General features: G+C 43.0%; 1 protein-coding gene across 1 annotated transcript in view; it reads left to right on the top strand.

The window, feature by feature from the left end:
- LOC139765126 (uncharacterized) overlaps nucleotides 1-20,663 on the top strand; it is a 646,947-nt gene that overhangs the window by 574,311 nt on the left and 51,973 nt on the right.

Consider the following 20,663-nt stretch of genomic DNA (forward strand, 5'->3'; position numbering starts at 1 on the left):
ACACACACACACACACACACACACACACACACACACACACACACACACACACACACACACACATACACATACATATATATTGCTTGTTGTTGGTAGTTAGTTATTTAGTTAGCTTGCGTACGATGCAACATTCATCATTGCCTCAGTTATCTATCTACGTTCCTGTCGAAGCTCCCTGTTGTACAGGATAGACTCTGCACGTATAGCGTCACTCCTCTGCGTTATACTCTCGTCTATCGCGACGCAATGATGACGAGTAGTTATGGGTTCCTTTTCTGGTGATTTCCTTAGCCTTTGTACATTTTCTTTTCTTCAGCTTATGGCAGAGGATGTGATCTCTTACGTATATAACCCCCTCCCTGTTCGTCCTCAAGTTTCTTTGGTAACATGATAAACTGACTGAGGTTACCAGGTGTTGCACGGGAAAAAAATGGTCACTATAAAAAGAAAAAAGATTTATATCAATTTGTGAGAAATGGCCCTTGTTGGTTTGCAAATGGCCTTCAAGACCAAAAATCTGAAACCTGGGGTCACTTCTGCCTTAAATGAGCAATATGATGTTCTGGTAACTCTGAGCCTTTAAAAGTGGCCTTTGTTTGTACCCTTGGACTTTGCTAGCACCTTAAAGGCTTTGCCTGTGAGACGTTGTTTTATACTCTTAGGCCTTGCCTTTGATCCTGTTGTACCTTCATTAGAATTTGAAGCTGCTACGTCACCTATATTGAATGAATGCAGTGAACTTAGCGTAATCTACAGAGCTTTTTGGAAAGCGGCCTTTGATAGCCTCGATATAGCACTCATGGCTTAAAATTCTAAAGCACCTATAGCCAGAATTTTGGGCTTGTAGGTTCCACGGCTCGACCGTAAAGGAGTAATAAACACTTGAAAATATATGTTACTTTTATCATTTTTCATCATTTCATCATTTTATTCTATAATTCTTATACTTTCTAACCTTGAATTGAGCTTCTAGCTTTAAATGTTTTCATTTTGTATCATGTATACAAATTTTACAATATAGACATCTTATTTTATTTTATGTGTTTTAATGTTTTTCTCTTTTTTTCATCACTGCATCATATTTTCGGCTTCAAGATTACCCATATAGATTCCTTTAGGGTTTTCATAACTATTGTTTCTCCTGGACACTTCAAGAATTTCAAGAGGATTCAACTCGTCCATTTTAGGGTAAATGAGAGAGATCGGAAGGCTTATAAAACTGGCTGTATTCTATTCTTGTTCTGTTCACGTGAATGATATTGTTAGCTTGTGGTTGAGTCTACTACACTTTGTCGATGTGCATAACTTTAGCATAAACGAATCAACGTTATCTTATCCTTTGTCTTATTTTACCGCCACAGTACTTTGTCAGTGTCGTATACCCGGTGTTTACGTAAGCCTTGTGAGTTCACTTTTATGATGCTGTAATGTTATTCAGTCTCATGTATCTTCGAGATAAGGGTCGAATTATTCACACGACCGAGGCGGAATTTTGTGCCCATGGTGAAGGATGGGTTGAGGGTACGAGGAACACTGTGAGTGTGTTTTCTCCCTTTTCGAAAAGCCTTGCAGGCGGCCAGTCTATAACAAAAGCCCTTGTCAAAGCCAGGAGGCCTTAAATGAAGTACATAAAGGACAGAAGTAGGTTGAAAAGGGTAGAGATAAAGAAAAAAATGAGGGTTCAGGGGGAAATTAGAAAATTGGTCTACTAAATTAGAAGCAAGTCGCAATTGCTTGGAGAGAAACCTGAAGGTAAAACAGAATAACAGTCTTCTCTCTTGACTCGAGTGACAGATGGTCTCATTGTGTCCAGGATGAGTAGAATGAATGATTACGACGTACCTTAGTAATGTTGGGTCTCTGAGGCCAGGAGCTCGAAGCTGTAGGTAACTAAACGTGGTGAGCACCCTCTCCCTCAGACCATGAGTTCGAAGCTGTAGGCAACTAAACGTGGTGAGCACCCTCTCCCTCAGCCCAGGAGTTCGAAGTTGTAAGTACCTAGACGTTGTGAGTACCATCTCTCAGGCCAGCAGTTCGAAGCTGTAGGTGACTAGATGCAATGAGTACCCTCCCTCACTCCAGGAGTTCGACATAGGTGCTTGTCGCGATGAGCATCCTTTCTCAGAGATGCCTAAATTTCTTTGGACCGTCCCTCTGTCACTCGCTTCACGTGCAATGGGTGCGTGTGACTCCCTTCATCATTCGCTCTCAGCGAAATTGGATTTTAGCTCTACTTTTCTGCGATCTCTTTTTTTTTGTATCTGTTTCCTCGGTAATAGAACGTATCGATAGCTTTCATTTATATGATTGTCACGAATACACTTAGCTGTTCATAGGCAGTTAGTATACACAACCCCTCATGTTCTCTCAGTCCTGAATTATTCCAAAGTATATAATATTTTCTTTCTTTGTTCACCGTTAAAGTCTATCTCAACAGTAGAGAGTAGAAAAGGAAAATGTTCAGGGTGTGTGAAACGTCTTTTCATGCTGAATAAGAATTACAGAAAGTCTGTTGTCCTAATGCTTCTATTATTGTATAACTCTCGACCATTTTCTTTAAAGGGTTACCCGCAGCTTGAAGTCTGCGCTACTTCCAGCAGCAGGGAAACTGACCGGGCTCCTCCTTTGAAGCGAGGAAGTTCCTTGACGGGAATTGATACCCTCATCCGTCAGCAAACGATGCTACAGCCTCGCCAAAGGTGTTATATCACTCGCTCTGTGACCACAATCAGGCGAACTTGGCAACGCGTCTGTTTTCCTACACGGTTATAAATAAGACAAGAGTTCTTTATTTACCGACAGGCCTTCGGGACACTCCTGTGGGGGATTTTGTTTGCTCTCTTACCCAGAAGGACGACCGCGAGAGCCTTTTGCTGTACTGTATCATCTCCACCTACATACCAGAGTGGTGGGTGGGGAGGAGCCTTCTGCTTTACTATCTCGTCTCCATCTCTCTGGTAATGGATGGGGAGGAGCCTTTTGCTTTACTATCTCGTCTCCATCTCTATGCCAGTGGTTGGGGAGGAGCCTTCAGTGTCCATCTCCATATTTAAGGAAAGAGGGATATTATCATTGTCCTTCAGCATATTACATGGTCACAGACCCGTCAGCTCTGCTGTCCTGTGGCTTTCCCAAGTATTTCCTTGTGCTCAAGAGAGACGCATGGCGGAAATCCTCTCACATTAGCCAGTGTTGCTGTAGAGGTTTTTCTTGTTGGTTGTGTCAAAATCTTTGAAGATTGTTTGTCGAAAGAAATGTCTCTTTAGTAAGCCCTGTACAGATATGAGTGTTTAGTAACTATCAAAGCTGAGAATCAAAGGTGAAAGCAGTGAATTCATTGACGCGTTCATTACTTCATGAATGCGTGTTCCTTTGTGTGTGTGTGTGTGTGTGTGTGTGTGTGTGTGTGTGTGTGTAACTGACTAATTGTACTGTACGGGGAGGGAGTTTTAGATTCGTGGAGGCCCATCTCCTGCGATTGCTATTTGCGGTTACTTAAAGAGTTACTCGTGTTGACCCATCTCTTACCCTTATGCGATATGTACATTGTCGTTGCTCCTATGCGCGTCTACACACACACACACACACACACACACACACACACACACACACACACACACACACACACACACACACCCTAGCCTAAGCTAGATACTCATTCATCGACCAGCCAAGTGAGGAGGATGAACAACTGGGTTGGCTGTGAGCCGACTGCTTCACCGAGAACCTCAAACTAACGGGAACCACTGTTTCTATGTTTTGAGCATTGTATACATGTGAGTAGTATGTATTCGTGGCGTATGGGTGCGTGTGAATTTTCCGTTAGTAGGTCTTTATCCCACGAAACTTTTCCTCTTATCCCACACGACCTGGATCGTTCGTTCTGGCCATCCCAAACGAAACTTTTCCTCTTATCCCACACGACCTGGATCGTTCGTTCTGGCCATCCCAAACGAAACTTTTCCTCTTATCCCACACGACCTGGATCGTTCGTTCTGGCCATCCCAAACTTTATCCCTGGACCACGCTGACTGGCTGTGCTCTGCTGTTGCTCTCCCGCTAGATGTATGACGTTCATCCTTCCTCCTCCCAGAGATATACATGGCTCCAACCCCGACCCGTCCTCTCCGTTTACAACACACACACACACACACACACACACACACACACACACACACACACACACACACACACACACACACACTCTCTCTCTCTCTCTCTCTCTCTCTCTCTCTCTCTCTCTCTCTCTCTCTCTCTCTCTCTCTCTCTCTCTCTCTCTCTCTCTCTCTCTCTCTCTCTCTCTCATATACATATATATATATATATATATATATATATATATATATATATATATATATATATATATATATATGATTTTTTTCTTTTTTCTTTTCTTTTCTTTTTTCATACACATTTGCCATTTCCCGTGCTCGTGAGATAACGTTAAGAACAGAGGACTGAGCCTTTGAGGAAATATTCTCACATAGCCCCCTTCTCTGTTCTTTCTTTTGGAAAATCTAAAAAGAGAGGGAAGGATTTCCACAGGAAAATGAAACAGGATAAGTTCCCAAGTGCAATTTCGTGTCATGATGCATCGTCAGGGGAGATACAAGAATGAGATAGAAGACGTAGAACAGTCAGTTGATATAGAAGGAAGAGACGTAGCTGAGACGCCATTGGTAAACAAGCGTTACTTGACCTTCTATCTATCTCTTTTCCTGCCTGTCCATCCTTACTTCCTCCCTCCCCTCCACCATTAATGTCCTCCCTCCCCTCCACCATCCTCATTCTATTTTTTCTTTTTCCTCCGGCTTAAATATATCAACTCAAGAGACGTTCTTCCCTCTCTGACACCCTCCTCTGGAGACTAGCCGAGAAAAGGGGCTCCTCTATGTAAAGGTCTTCCCTCCACCACCCCCAACACTTGCCACCTCAAGTCCCTCCTGCCCTGACCATCACTCATCTCCACCACCCACTACCTCCATCTACGTCTTGCCCCAACACTTAGTACTCCCAAATTCATCTTGCTCCAACATTTGTTACCTCGTCTATCATCTTCCTCCAACACTTACAAGTTCCTTTATCATCTTGCTCCCACACTTACTACCTCCACTATCATTTAGATCCAACATTTACCACCTCCAGTATCTTCTTACTCCAACAATTACTTCCTATATCATCTTGCCCCAACACTTACTACCTCCAACATCACCTTACTCCAACACTTGTGACATCCAACATCGTCTTGTTCCATCAGTTACTACCTCCAACATCATCTCTCCCCAACACTTATACGCACAGGCTCCTCCCTCTTGCCACATCTCTCCCATCAACTTACATTTATCTTTTCCATTCCTTTTCCGTAATCTCCGTCCCCTTCCTGCCATTATCCCCTCACTTCTACCCCTTCCAACCCGGCCCACATGTTTCCATCACACCCCACAAAAAACGGAGTGTAAAATTTTCTGCCTTAATGACATTGACGTCAAATGCTGAGAGAGGAAAAATGGGTTGATGTTTCCCCTCTCCCTTACCCTTCCTTTCTTCTCTCCCTCCTCTCCCCTCTCCCATTCTGTCCCATGCTCTTCCACTAACAATGCTTGTAGGAGGGGGTTTATAATGCCTGTTATGTCTAGGGCAGGGGTTCCGAAGTAGAGTGCGTAGGCTTAGCAGCTCTTTAGCCACTTTTGGCACCTCTGCAGCCTTAAATTTTAGGTTAATGGTTATACCATATTTAGGTCTAGGATTCTGTGTGTCTTTGATGGTATGATACACCTGACTAATGGGTTGGGAGAGCTTGTAACTTCACGAAAACGACCCTAAAGATAAGACAGACATGGCTGATTTCTATGAGCCAGGAAAGGTTTGTTCTACCATTTTGTTCTTTTACTCATTCTGATGACTGATCTCTCTGGTTATAGCTAGAATTATCCTCTCGTTAATCCCTGGTTAACGATGGTGCGATTTGCCGTAAGGCATGATGGTACATACGTGCCTTGAGCACGATGGTACGACCCATGAGCAGATGAGAATGTTAGCAGCTGTTGTGCTCTCTGGTAGACAGTTCTTGCTCGCTGACTTTGGCAGCCCTGATGCTTTTGTGTTGACAGTACTGTCGCTCATTGGCAGGCTTGTTATATATGCCACTTACAGCGTAAGTTGGCAACGCTGATACTATGAATACCTGGCATTCCCGATACTATGTATAGTTAGCTTCCCTGGTTCTGTGTATAGTTGACATACTTGGTGCTCTTGTTTAGCAATTGTGGCGCTATTTTCTTTGGCATCCCTGTTCAGATATATTGTTGGTAGCCATGGTAACCTGATATTGGTAGCCAGCTATGGTGATATAATGGCAACCAACCTATGGTTGTTTGGAAGTGCTTCTCCATACATATGCCTCCTTGTGTGTAATCACACATGGGTTTGTTAACTATATGCACATCCCTTTCGTGTTAATCTTGATCTTACCCGTACGAACTACCGTACTCAGACGTAATCGGTTGTCTGGTTGGTTGTTTGGGCTTTAAACCTACCAACTATCAGGGTCGTTAAGGCTGTTATCATTAACCTACATTCCCTAGGCTTAACAGTCTTTAAGCACCATCTTCTGGTGTTGGGGAAAATTCTGAAACACACGCGTCCACCCTCACTGTGCATATGAGCCTCGAGAGACAGAGTTTTAATTCTGAAACACACGTACACACGTATGACCCTCGAGAGATAAGAGTTTTAGGATAAGCTGATATACACCAGTTCTCCCGTCCATCACTTCATCTCGTAAGAGACATCAGCGAAGATAGTATACAAGAAGGAGGGCGTCTCCACTGTGCCAGACGAGATGGATCCTGGGTTCTTTTTGGAGTGTTGGGTGTAGGTGTGTGTGTAGGTGTGTGTGTGTGTGTGTGTGTGTGTGTGTGTGTGTGTGTGTGTGTACCCGGCTGTAACGGGTGATAATACTAGCCGCAGATATCACACTAGCCAAACATCTCCTTCCTTCATGGGTGATACTGGTTAAAAAAAGGCCATGTACGCTTGCAGGTATTTAAAACTCCAGCCATCCACCCTCCTGCGCCCGACATCACGATCCTATAACACGGCGGAACGAACCTCCTGCAACACGAAAGTATGGTCCCTGGGTCTGTTGGACTGGTCTCTGTATCTCTGGTTTCTGTATGTCAGAGGAACAAGAGATCAGAATAAAGTTTCGAGAGCGTACGAAAACAAGGCGTCTGTGCTCCCAAGAGACGAATGAATACAGTTGGGTCAGGATGATCTATACGTAAAGATGAAGTTGTAAGAAAGGGTAAAGCTAGCACTTAACACGTGAGCAAATTATGATGGTAAATGTGTAGAAACGAAAGTCATCCGTTACCTTTTTGTGGGGGTGAACTGTCACACTGTGAATGGATTAAGCCGGCGGAAGCTCCAGCACACGTAACGTTACACTGAAGTTACAGCCAGACTAGGCCTCCATCGATCGTAATATGAGCGAAGAAGACGCTGGACAAATTGGATTTTCCCTGAGACTTCCGAGAGAGAAGAATGGAAGAGGCCAATGAGGTTATTTCAACCCTGTTTTCGTCTAGTGGGAAAAAACAAACAAACTTGCTATTCAGGTGCATCAAATCCATCTGCCTCCCGACACATGGCCACTATGGAGATTAATATATTCCTCGTGTGGTGCAGGTGTGCGTATATACGCCCTGACGCACCGCTTCCCAGTATTAATTAATATTGACGCGAGTGATGTGGCGGGACCAGTGGAGACAACCAATAACCAGAGGGCTTCATGTGGACGAGTTCCGCATCGAATGATGTAATTAGTCTTATGCTTTATAAGGCTTCGCTTCCTCATCATAGATAAGGTTTCGCTAAATCCTTTGCTACAAAAGATTAGATTTACGCTATGTCATAATCAACATGATTTACGTGGTAATCGTTGATTGTAATGCGACTCTTCCAATCATACACATCTATTGTAATCATGCGAGACAATGGTATCACGTAAGCTACATAACTCGAGACGTATCATGAACACCTTATGTTTCTCTATACTTCCTCTGTTATCTCGCGTCTGGCTTGCGCGCCCAAGCATCAATAGAGACCCCCAGTGTCCTGGATTGAATTCAGCAGTCCACTTGAAGCAGCCTCTCGCTTCTCCTTACTGAAGGATCCTAGATGTTATTCTCAACCCTGTATCAGCATAACAAGGCTGCGCGAAAAGCAGAATATAATCATGTCCTGTTTTATAAAGTTTTACGTTATGCGTCTTACAACGCTCGAGGAGTCAAGTCAGTAGCTACTTGCACTTACAAATTCTTCCATTGGTGTATAAGTAGTGTTGAGGAAATGCTGCAGACAGCTCCTTGTCCTCACATCACAAAGAGTGAGATCTGTTTTTCTTCGGGACGTGAATCCTCAAGCAGGCGATGACAAACTTTACGGGGTATTGAGTATCAAAACAGGGAAGGATCCGATGCTTTTTTTAACGCAAGAGTCTTGGTTAAAAACCCCCTCTTGTTGACTTTCATTTTCCCATTATTTTTTTCCTCTTTGTTCTCTGACGCCTTTCGAAATATTACTGAAACCACGTACAAAATGCCCCAGCCAAAATGATTTAACATGGTTACCGAAATAACTAACCAAAGATGTTAAGGTATTTGAATCACAGAAATCCTACGTCTGGGAGCATGTTGATATCATGCGTTTCGTCTCATCCTGACAATATTGCCTCCATAGGCGGAGTTTCTCGTCGGGTACACTTACACAGATTAGTCTGCTTGTGTGTCGGGTCGGAACGGATAACAGCAGCAGCAGCAGCAGGAGCGGCCTCCTCGAGAGTGGAACGAACGATTGATTGTTCTCGTAGGAGGAGATGACGGTCAAGTTTCTAAGAATGGGTCTCGAATCAACCCATCCGTCGAGTCTTGGAGGTCTTAATGCCCACGAGCGCAAGCAAGGGTACGACGATCCATCAGCGTGAGGAAAGGACTTTTGAGCGCGGTTGTACATCCACAGGTTATGACGGGCATGGCCTTTTGACCTGACTCTGACCCTGTGAAGGATTGCCCCAGTGCAGAAATGAACGTCTCATTACGTCGCGGGTCCATCCTCACTCCGTCCATGGCACTCTCGCCCTCAGGGCTTTAAGATACGGAACCTTACCACCACCTCACGTCCATATCGTGTCCTTCATCACACTATGGTAATGCGCTACTCTGCGCACTATCTACATAAAAGCCGTGGCTCTCGAGTGACCACGTAGCTGACCAACAACGGCCTATGTTACAGTTCTTTACACGCAGATTTCACGTACGACTTTATGTTACATAGATCCTGGTAATGATGTAGGAGAGTCTCTTGCCGAAGGTCGGACGAAGGTTGTGTACTGCACCTCCGTCAGGTAATATCTAACTTCCCTTGTACTGCGGGAGGAACTTCATGTGGGCACTGACGCGGCAGGAGGCTTGGGCTGTTGATGGTGTGTCCACGTCATCTCTCTCTCTCTCTCTCTCTCTCTCTCTCTCTCTCTCTCTCTCTCTCTCTCTCTCTCTCTCTCTCTCTCTCTCTGTCTTTTTCATGTCCACCTTTCCTTTTCCCACTGGTTTTGCAGCCTCCCAGTGCCACATTCAGGAACATTCCTCCCTCAGTGGATCGCCCGACAACTTCCAAACTCGGTGAGATCCTCAAACCATCTTTTTCTCTTTCTCCGCCAATTCATATCATTTCCTGTCGAGTCTTCCAACGCTCTCTTACTCTGATTCTTACGCTGGTACCATTTCTCCCGCTGTGCCTCAGGACTAACCCGAGTTTATCCACTTTTAAAAGACCTTTAATCTTCAAATGTAGGCAGAAGCTAGCTGCCTTACACTTGTATTGGCTGAAGCAACTTACAGAGCTGTTCCAAGAGGCACATCAACACCCTATGTCCTTGGACTTCACTGAGGCGTGGTCCACGTCCTGTCTACAGTGCGAGGTCTCACACGCACTCTAGCAGTCGACTGTACTAGAGTGAATGCCTCAGTGCTACAGTAGAGTGCGTGATGACTCACGTACAATGTACAGTTATGATGGGTGTCGTATCTCTCTCCGTAGGACTGTATGAGTTTACTACTGCAGCGGAGCTGTGTGGGGTCAAATCCCGGTCAAAAGATAGGAGAATCTCTTGTTATGGATTCGAAAGGATTTGTTACAAATCCACTCGTTGCCTTTAAGAATATCTATGTTGATATGACAACACACCGGGTGAAAAGTTTCGTGATTAAACATGAAGAGTAACAGATGATGATTTTACCTCAACGCTTAGATTATTGTAAGTGTTCATACCTACAAGTTTCTGGTAGTATTGTATGTCGCGACCACTGAAATTGGGCATATCCCTTTGCCTTTCTGTGAGAGGATACTGTCAAAGCAAAAACTTGAATAGTATGACAATAAGAACTTTCACAACGAGAGACCAAAAACTAATGATGGGAAAGTTTGATATATGGACAACAACACTTACTACTACTACTTCTTATGGTCTCGAGTCCAACAGATATCAACATGGTAAAGAGAATTCAGACGCACTTCACAAGCAAGTTCAAAGGACTCGAACATATATATGTCATCATGAGATATCCAGTGAACTCGAACTGTATTTGTATAGCTTAGAAAGAAGAGAGATATACATGATAATCCACGCATAAAGGGAAATTGAGGACATCAGGAGTAATGTCCTAGATCAAAAAGCATCTCGGCGAGGAAGAGAATGAATTACCACAGCATTTGCGAAGATATCTTCATACATACCCAAAGATGTTAGGCGGAAGCCTACAAGAGACCAGCATAAGACGTCGACAAGACTGTAAACTGTACGACCGGGAGGAATATGAAGCATGTATTAGACAACAGTAAAATGAATATGAAAAACTAAAGCTACATACGTGGTTAAATTCGGTTCCAGAGGAACTCAGAACTGAGAATGAAGGAATGTACGTGGATACATAAGTGGTTGAAATCGGTTCCAGAGTCCTGAGAATTAAGGAATGTATGTGGATACATAAGTGGTTGAATTCGGTTCCAGAGGAACTCAGGACTGGGAATGAAGGAATGTACGTGGCTACATACGTGGTTGAATTCGGTTCCAGAGGAACTCAGAACTTAGAATTAAGGAATGTATGTGGCTACATAAGTGGTTGAAATCGGTTCCAGAGTCCTGAGAATGAAGGAATGTATGTGGCTACATACGTGGTTGAATTCGGTTCCAGAGGAACTCAGAACTGAGAATTAAGGAATGTATGTGGCAGCAAAGGCAAGCATTGTTACCCATCGAACAAGACGTTCGGTGAACACTATGCGACAAGCCATACCTTTCGGCAAAGTGTTGTCGAAGGTATTCCTTGGTAGATAGGCACCATCTATGAGGTCATAGGTTCTATGAATGGAGGAGATGGGCGGTAACCAAGATATTCGAGGTGAGAAATCTGCATGCTCCACCCTCAGATGAAAATGGAAGACGGTGCTCATGCTTGGACGAAGTAAATAGAAATGACACTTCCATATTTGTTCTCTTCATATCTTGAACATAAGCATCTGCTCGTAAACACTGTCTCAGAAGCATACAGTTGGACAGTCACAGCACACACACACACACACACACACACACACACACACACACACACACACACACACACACACACACACACACACACACACACACACACACACACACACACAGAGGGTCTTATATTAAAAACAATACATAAGAAAGCAGTCGGTATTGACACAGCCTCAGACACAGAGCGACTCACACAGACGTAGCCAGATACACAGACATTTTAAGAGAGAGAGAGAGAGAGAGAGAGAGAGAGAGAGAGAGAGAGAGAGAGAGAGAGAGAGAGAGAGAGAGAGAGAGAGAGGAGAGAGAGAGCATCAGGTCCAAACAGACCCAGAGACTCAAAGAGAATCAAAGGGTGAAGGATATGCCGTATTTTCGGAATCATTTGCAACGTGGCAATATCTGCATCAGACTTTCTCTTTGAGTTGCAATTGCATTATTGAGACAGTGAGACCAGGACAGTCCGTCGTCGACATCAGTGGGTGAGCGACATCAGACGGAGGGAGGGGGAGAAAAAATGATCGTTTCAAAAGAATATTTAATTTTTTCTTTCGTTACTTAATCTGAAGTTCGCTTGGAAACAGCCATTCATCTGATGTGTCCTCCAAGTTGCCCTTTTCTCTCTTTATTTAATTTCCACTCGAGACTTCAGATATTTTCTGATGTCATCTTCGTAATACATCTTGAAGCGGTTTTCTACACCAAAGACTTTATTTTCTTTCTCAGTATTACTTTTCATATTCTTTCGATGTCTGTAATACATCTTGAAGCGGTTTTCTACGCCAAAGACTTCATTTTCTTTCTCAATATTACTTTTGATGTTCTTTCGATGTCTGTTCTTCCCACCTATCACTTCACAGTAACATTCTAACCATCAAATCTTTTCGATTTTTTTGTATCAAGAAACAATTAGGAATTAGTTATGTGCTATCTTCTTTATTAAGTAACAAATGAATATTCAAACATTAAGTAATAAATGAATATTCAAACATTAAGTAATAAAGGAATATTCAGACATTAAGTAGCAAATGAATATTCAATCATTAGTAACAAATGAATATTCAGTCATTAAGTAACAAATGAATATTCAACCATTAACATGAATATTCAATCAGTAACATGAATATTCATTCATTAACATGAATATTCATTCTAAGTAACATGAATAATCAAGCATTAAGTAACAAATGAATATTCAAACATTAAGTAATAAATGAATATTCAGACATTAAGTAGCAAATGAATATTCAATCATTAGTAACAAATGAATATTCAGTCATTAAGTAACACATGAATATTCAACCATTAACATGAATATTCAATCAGTAACATGAATATTCATTCATTAACATGAATATTCATTCTAAGTAACATGAATAATCAAGCATTAAGTAACAAATGAATATTCAAACATTAAGTAATAAATGAATATGCAAACATTGAGTAACAAACGAATATTCAATCATTAGTAACAAATGAATATTCAGTCATTGAGTAACAAATGAATATTCCACCATTAACATGAATATTCAATCAGTAACATGAATATTCATTCATTAATTAACATGAATATTCATTCTAAGTAACAAATGAATAATCAAGCATTACGTAACAAATGAATATTCAATCATTAGTAACAAATGAATATTCAGTCATTGAGTAACAAATGAATATTCCACCATTAACATGAATATTCAATCAGTAACATGAATATTCATTCATTAATTAACATGAATATTCATTCTAAGTAACAAATGAATAATCAAGCATTACGTAACAAATGAATATTCAAACATTAAGTAATAAATGAATATGCAAACATTGAGTAACAAACGAATATTCAATCATTAGTAACAAATGAATATTCAGTCATTAAGTAACACATGAATATTCCACCATTAACATGAATATTCAATCAGTAACATGAATATTCATTCTAAGTAACATGAATAATCAAGCATTAAGTAACAAATGAATATTCAAACATTAAGTAATAAATGAATATGCAAACATTGAGTAACAAACGAATATTCAATCATTAGTAACAAATGAATATTCAGTCATTGAGTAACACATGAATATTCCACCATTAACATGAATATTCAATCAGTAACATGAATATTCATTCATTAATTAACATGAATATTCATTCTAAGTAACAAATGAATAATCAAGCATTACGTAACAAATGAATATTCAAACATTAAGTAATAAATGAATATGCAAACATTGAGTAACAAACGAATATTCAATCATTAGTAACAAATGAATATTCAGTCATTAAGTAACACATGAATATTCAACCATTAACATGAATATTCAATCACGTGCTGTTTTCTTTGACATAGATGTATAATATCCTACTATTCCCTCTGGAGTATTGTTAATCCAATATACTTCTCAGGTTTCTTCAGTTGTCATCTGTTGATTCGCTTAGCCCTTGTGATCGGCGAGGTCTGTTCTACGTGACCTCCCATTCCGGCACATTTTCATAAGACACAATAGGAGTATTATAGACTCAAGGTTTCAAACCTTCTCAGCTCCTCTAGATGGACGTTAATGAGCTCATTGCCAAGTGGTTCTATTGATCATGCCTGACCATGCTTAAGTAGCTGCTTTAACATCAAAGATCATCGAAGCCTTTGATAGTATTGAATACCATTATTAGATCACCTCTTAACCTTTTCTCTGTTCTAAGTTGAATCAACTCGAGGCAATTAGTTGGCTCGAATAGGGTTTTGTTTTTCAGTCTAAGAATAATGTTGGATGCTCGAAGCTGTGTACTCTCTCTCTCTCTCTCTCTCTCTCTCTCTCTCTCTCTCTCTCTCTCTCTCTCTCTCTCTCTCTCTCTCTCTCTCTCTCTCTCTCTCTCTCTCTCTCTCCACTCTACTGTCGTTTTTCACGTACGGCGACCGGAACTAGAATTCCAAATGGAGACGCACCGATGAATTGTAAAGCATTGGGTTAGATTCTCCAAGACTTAGCATTCAAAACCGCAACATATGATTCTGAAAAACATTTTTCGCCCCTTTTATTTCCCTGCTTTTGTGCACTGCTCACTTGACTTTAAGCCACCAGGAATAATTTCTCCGAGTCATTTCCCTCATTTTCCTCATTTTCTGCATAGAGGTACACACGTTCCTCCTCCCTCATTGTAAATGTCACAGAACCTCTCACCAAACAGTGCTCCAGTTTCTGGCTACTGAATTCCATTCCGCAGGGCACGTTACCACAGAGATTGTTGCGGTGTGTGTCGTGTCTACGATCATATCTCCTCTTTAGGTCTTGTCTCACATCCACTCCTTCCACTTCCTTCCACGGGTCTTGTCCCACATCCACTCCTTCCACTTCCTTCCACAGGTCTTGTCTCACATCCACTCCTTCCACTTCCTTCCACAGAGACAAACTTGAGCATTACACAATCACTTCTTCCACTTGGTGTCATACGTGTGATATTCTCATCACCCATGCGAGTGTGTGTGTGAAGGTTAGATTGGAGGAATGATAGTGTGTCAGTTCATCTGAACTGACACTGACACTCTAAAGCCTTGTGCCTCCAGGATTTCACATCGCCATGAGAATCGAAATTCCCCAAGTGTCTCGTTGTGATGGAAATCCTTCATTTGTCAGTGTTTTATCCCCTTTTAGAAGTGGATTCTCTCCTAAAGCATCCCGTACTATTCTAATTGTTCCTTCATTATTATCACTGTGATATTTGTTCGTCGTTGCGAATCTTTGGAGGAATTTGAGCATTTCGTTCCTGTGAAGTATGATCATTGTGTGTGTGTGTGTGTGTGTGTGTGTGTGTGTGTGTGTGTGTGTGCCTGTCTGTCTGTCTGTCTGTCTGTCTGCCTGTCTCTCTGTCATCGTCTGCCTGAGAGTTGGTGTATAAGTAGAAAACAAGAGAGGGGGAAAAAAAAAAGGAAAATGTAGCTCCCTTGAATAGCGTGAGTGACCAAATGTCTGTACAGCTGCTTCTGTCCCCTGCCATTCTTTCTCCCTCCGTCGACGCTGATGCAGTGACCGGCTTTATAATACAACGCAAGGAGGGTTGTCCACCGAGGTACTGCCGGACTCTGACCACAGACACACACACACACACACACACACACACACACACACACACACACACACACACACACACACACACACACACACGACAGGTAGACAACGCCTGGAGACAGGAAGACCTTAGAGAGTTCGCACAGACATCTTAAGTTATATTTGGTGGCTGAATTACATATCATTCACTGTCTTTCCCCGTCGTGATTAAACTGGATAATTCATTTCCGTACACAAAATAATCCGCAGAAACACGATTACCTTTTCACGTCCTTCTTAATAATTCAGCGAGTTAAATGAAAAAAAAGGAGAGGAAAGTTTGGAAACCAGAACAATGGTTGTCGTAATACAAACACAACAAACTCCGGAGCTCAAAATTACTTTCCATTATTCTTGAAAAGCCCAGCAGGTGGGAAGCAGGTGAAGAAAGGACAGCAGGAGCGGAACTAACCTCTGCTGAGCCGGAGCCTTGACCTGTGATATCAAACAACATGAAATATTCAGCAGGCGTTCTACCAGCAGGGCAACCCGGCTGCCTGAGTCTGCTAGGTTCATGCAGAACACGCAGACCGACCTGCTCTGCTACAGTTTGTATGTCCGCGTGACGGGGGTTCCTGGGGGCTACTGCTTCACCCTTGTGCTACCTGCTACTGCTCTCAGGATTGGGTACTAGAGGTCGGTCTTCTATCTGGAGTGGGTACTAGAGGTCGGCCCTCTATCTGGAGTGGGTACTAGAGGTCTGCCTTCTATCTGGAGTGGGTACTAGAGGTCGGCCTTCTATCTGGAGTGGGTACTAGAGGTCGGTCTTCTATCTGGAGTGGGTACTAGAGGTCGGTCTTCTATCTGGAGTGGGTACTAGAGGTCGGCTTTCTATCTGGAGTGGGTACTAGAGGTCGGCTTTCTATCTGGAGTGGGTAGTAGAGGTCGGTCTTCTATCTGGAGTGGGTACTAGAGGTCGGCCCTCTATCTGGAGTGGGTACTAGAGGTCGGCCTTCTATCTGGAGTGGGTACTAGAGGTCGTCCTTCTATCTGGAGTGGGTACTAGAGGTCGGTCTTCTATCTGGAGTGGGTACTAGAGGTCGTCCTTCTATCTGGAGTGGGTACTAGAGGTCGGCCTTCTATCTGGAGTGGGTACTAGAGGTCGGCTTTCTATCTGGAGTGGGTACTAGAGGTCGTCCTTCTATCTGGAGTGGGTACTAGAGGTCGGTCTTCTATCTGGAGTGGGTACTAGAGGTCGGTCTTCTATCTGGAGTGGGTACTAGAGGTCTGTCTTCTATCTGGAGTGGGTACTAGAGGTCGGTCTTCTATCTGGAGTGGGTACTAGAGGTCTGCCTTCTATCTGGAGTGGGTACTAGAGGTCGGCTTTCTATCTGGAGTGGGTACTAGAGGTCGGTCTTCTATCTGGAGTGGGTACTAGAGGTCGGTCTTCTATCTGGAGTGGGTACTAGAGGTCGGTCTTCTATCTGGAGTGGGTACTAGAGGTCGGTCTTCTATCTGGAGTGGGTACTAGAGGTCGGTCTTCTATCTGGAGTGGGTACTAGAGGTCGGCCTTCTATCTGGAGTGGGTACTAGAGGTCGGTCTTCTATCTGGAGGTGGGTACTAGAGGTCGGCCTTCAATCTGGAGTGGGTACTAGAGGTCGGTCTTCTATCTGGAGTGGGTACTAGAGGTCGGCCTTCTATCTGGAGTGGGTACTAGAGGTCGGCCTTCTATCTGGAGTGGGTACTAGAGGTCGGCTTTCTATCTGGAGTGGGTACTAGAGGTCGTCCTTCTATCTGGAGTGGGTACTAGAGGTCGGTCTTCTATCTGGAGTGGGTACTAGAGGTCGTCCTTCTATCTGGAGTGGGTACTAGAGGTTGGCCTTCTATCTGGAGTGGGTACTGGAGGTCGGCCTTCTATTTGGAGTGGGTACTAGAGGTCGGCCTTCTATCTGGAGTGGGTACTAGAGGTCGGCCTTCTATCTGGGAATAGACATTACTGTTGATAGATGGCGAGGAAGATAGCGTCGGTGTTGTTAGGTACTGATCGGGAAAGGGAGGACAAGTGGTGCTGGTAGTACTGCTTACGGTGGTTTATGGGGTGATGATGATGTTGCCGTTGGTACTGCTACAAATAGCAAGGAGATTGGCGCTACACTTGGTAATGCTGATGTCTGAGGGGGATGGAGATAGCTTTTCCACTGACGCCGGAGCTGGCCTTGTCATTGATTACTGTTGTTCAAAGAGAAGATGGGAACATCAGAGAATTCTTGTGGCCTTTTCTAAAATCATTTCTTACCTTTTACGTACTCAGGAGTTAACCCGTTGTTCACACCTCTGCTTGGAGTAACAAGAAGCAATTGGATGGGGAGTGTGATGGATTGTATAGGGTATTGGAAACATTTGCATGATGGAAAACGGTAAAAGAAATGATAATTATCAGTTGAATTCAAAGGTGTGTGTGTGTGTGTGTGTGTGTGTGTGTGTGTGTGTGTGTGTGTGTGTGTGTGTGTGTGTGTGTCGAAAGAAATAACATGCCTTTTTTTTCCCATCGTTATCTCTGCGTTTTTCTGGGTCTCGTGTGACTGGTACGACATACGACAACTGATTTGAAGGAGAAAATTGTCTGTGATCCATTGTTCCCTTCTTTGCTATCGAGTCAGATTTTGGAAAGAGGTTAATACTCACACAGATGACGAACGTGAATCTTCAGATCAACACTGTGCCACGCGTGAAGTGGGTCGTCTTACACGACCACTCACAACTAACTTGGTGTTATGAGAATGACTCTCTTTCACTTGTTGGTCCATCTGTAAGAGGCGGATTGGTTCATCGTCCTGATATTTTTTCTTCGATGGTGCGGGCTTACCGATGCTGGCCTGCCTGAAGGGGAAGGTGCCTTATATCGGTGAGACTCGAGGGGGCGGCCTGTGTGGGTTATTGACGCGCCCTGGAAGAAGGACTCTAGTTTATTGATTAAAGCTGTGGGGAAGCCTTAAGTTCATCGGTACGGCCCTGGAGGAAGGACTCTAGTTAATTGATACGAGCTGTGGGGAAGCCTTAAGTTCATTGGTACGGCCCTGGAGGAAGGACTCTAGTTAATTGATACGAGCTGTGGGGAAGCCTTAAGTTCATTGGTACGGCCCTGGAGGAAGGACTCTAGTTAATTGATACGAGCTGTGGGGAAGCCTTTAGTTCATTGGTACGGCCCTGGAGGAAGGACTCTAGTTAATTGATACGAGCTGTGGGGAAGCCTTTAGTTTATCGACACGACCGACCCTGAGCGAAGTTGTCTCTTCCGGTGACGTGTAATACACTGGAGACTTCTTTTTCTATTGAGACGATCAACAGAGGGTAATCTGTCTCGGAAGCATTGGCATGAAACAGCTGGTTACTGACCTAACCTGGAGGACGGTGTCTGCTCTTCTTTTCTTTTTTTGTCTTTTAACTCATTTTCTGCCCCTAGCATGACCCGTTGGTAGCTGCAAGGAATACTGATGTATGCAAGAGGAACTGGGTGATAGGAAAGATTTTATGCCTTATCATCCAAGTGACTCCTTACTTGCTCATTCGAGGACCTTTCCAATCTCCCTTCTTCTCCCCTCCCGAGACATTAGCTGGTGACGTTTCCATGATAGGTTTTTGTATTCAGAGTTACTGGAGAGAGAGAGAGAGAGAGAGAGAGAGAGAGAGAGAGAGAGAGAGAGAGAGAGAGAGAGAGAGAGAGAGAGAGAGAGAGAGAGAGAGGTCCTCCTGGAACGCATTTGATCGAAGGTGCGCTGAGAACCGTCTGCCTCGACAGGTGGTGGTGGTGGGGGGGGGCCAGGGTTCGGTACAGCTTCGACCCAGCGCGACCTGGGGCTTCGAAACTTCAGGCGTGTCACAGGACTTTTATGCATGGTTGTCTACCTCCAACTTTGCATTGCACTTTTGTCATGTGTTCTCGAGTTGCTTCGGTATTTGCTTGGGAACGCAGTACCATTTTTCTTCTCTGATTTGGCGAATGTGTCCGAAACAGCTTTTCGAATCTGGTTTTATTCAGTGATGTATAGAATAAAAAAGTGAACAGCGTGAATCAGACTAATTGACATTTGTGACTGTGGTTCAGAATCTGTTACAGGCGGACCTCATAAAGGATTTGACACCTTTATTCATCCTCAAGTTCAGTAAGACAAAACCCCTGAGGATTTATAAGATAATTTGGGTTATCTTTGAATGCTTTATTCTGCTGAACGATGAAGACTATTCAGTTAGACAGTTGATCAATGAAATTGCAATTTTTAATTTAGGTAATGAATTTATGTATGATATTCAAGAAAAGTTTTACAGGGTGTCTTAGAAAGCCTCGACACTTTTTGTAATTGCGCTCTCCTGGTAAACTTGAAGGTTAAGTAGGAAATGCTGCTCAGTTTTTGAATAGCATCTTCATACAATGATCTTAGACAGATAAACATTCAAACCACGAGATGAGTGTTTCAGGCTCAATTATCTAGATATATAAACGCAAGGAGTTCATAATTGATTTATAACTGTAAGAATTAAGTTGAAGCATGGCGCTTTTTTATTAATTACCTGTATGTGTAAATGTTGACATATATCAAGATCATTGATGAAAAGATACTCAAAAGAGATATAACTTCGTCTGAATCAACAATTATTAAGTCTTTTTTTGATGTCAACGGATCAGAGATAGGCCTGTAGAGATGCGTGTACACAATGGTGTATGTATAACCCTGCTGTGTGGTGTTCCTACACATCACATTTCATGTCAACCGCGAATGGCAAGATGTATTTTTGGGGTAATAGATTGTACTGAAGGTGCCTCTAACGAAGTTCTGTGTACTTCAGGTGTTTGTGAGAAGTTTTGTTTAATTGAGGTTTATCGCGGAAGTTTAACTTTTGCAAAGGGCCTCTGAGAAGTTCAGCAAACATGTGGTGTTTTACCCTCAGAATTCTAGGTAAGTTTTGCCCAGTTAGGCTAATTCAATATGTGCTGGCCAACTCTTGCCTCTGAAAGTTTAT

The sequence above is a fragment of the Panulirus ornatus genome, chromosome 52 (genome assembly GCF_036320965.1).
Source record: "Panulirus ornatus isolate Po-2019 chromosome 52, ASM3632096v1, whole genome shotgun sequence".
Taxonomy (NCBI): Eukaryota; Metazoa; Arthropoda; class Malacostraca; order Decapoda; family Palinuridae; genus Panulirus; species Panulirus ornatus.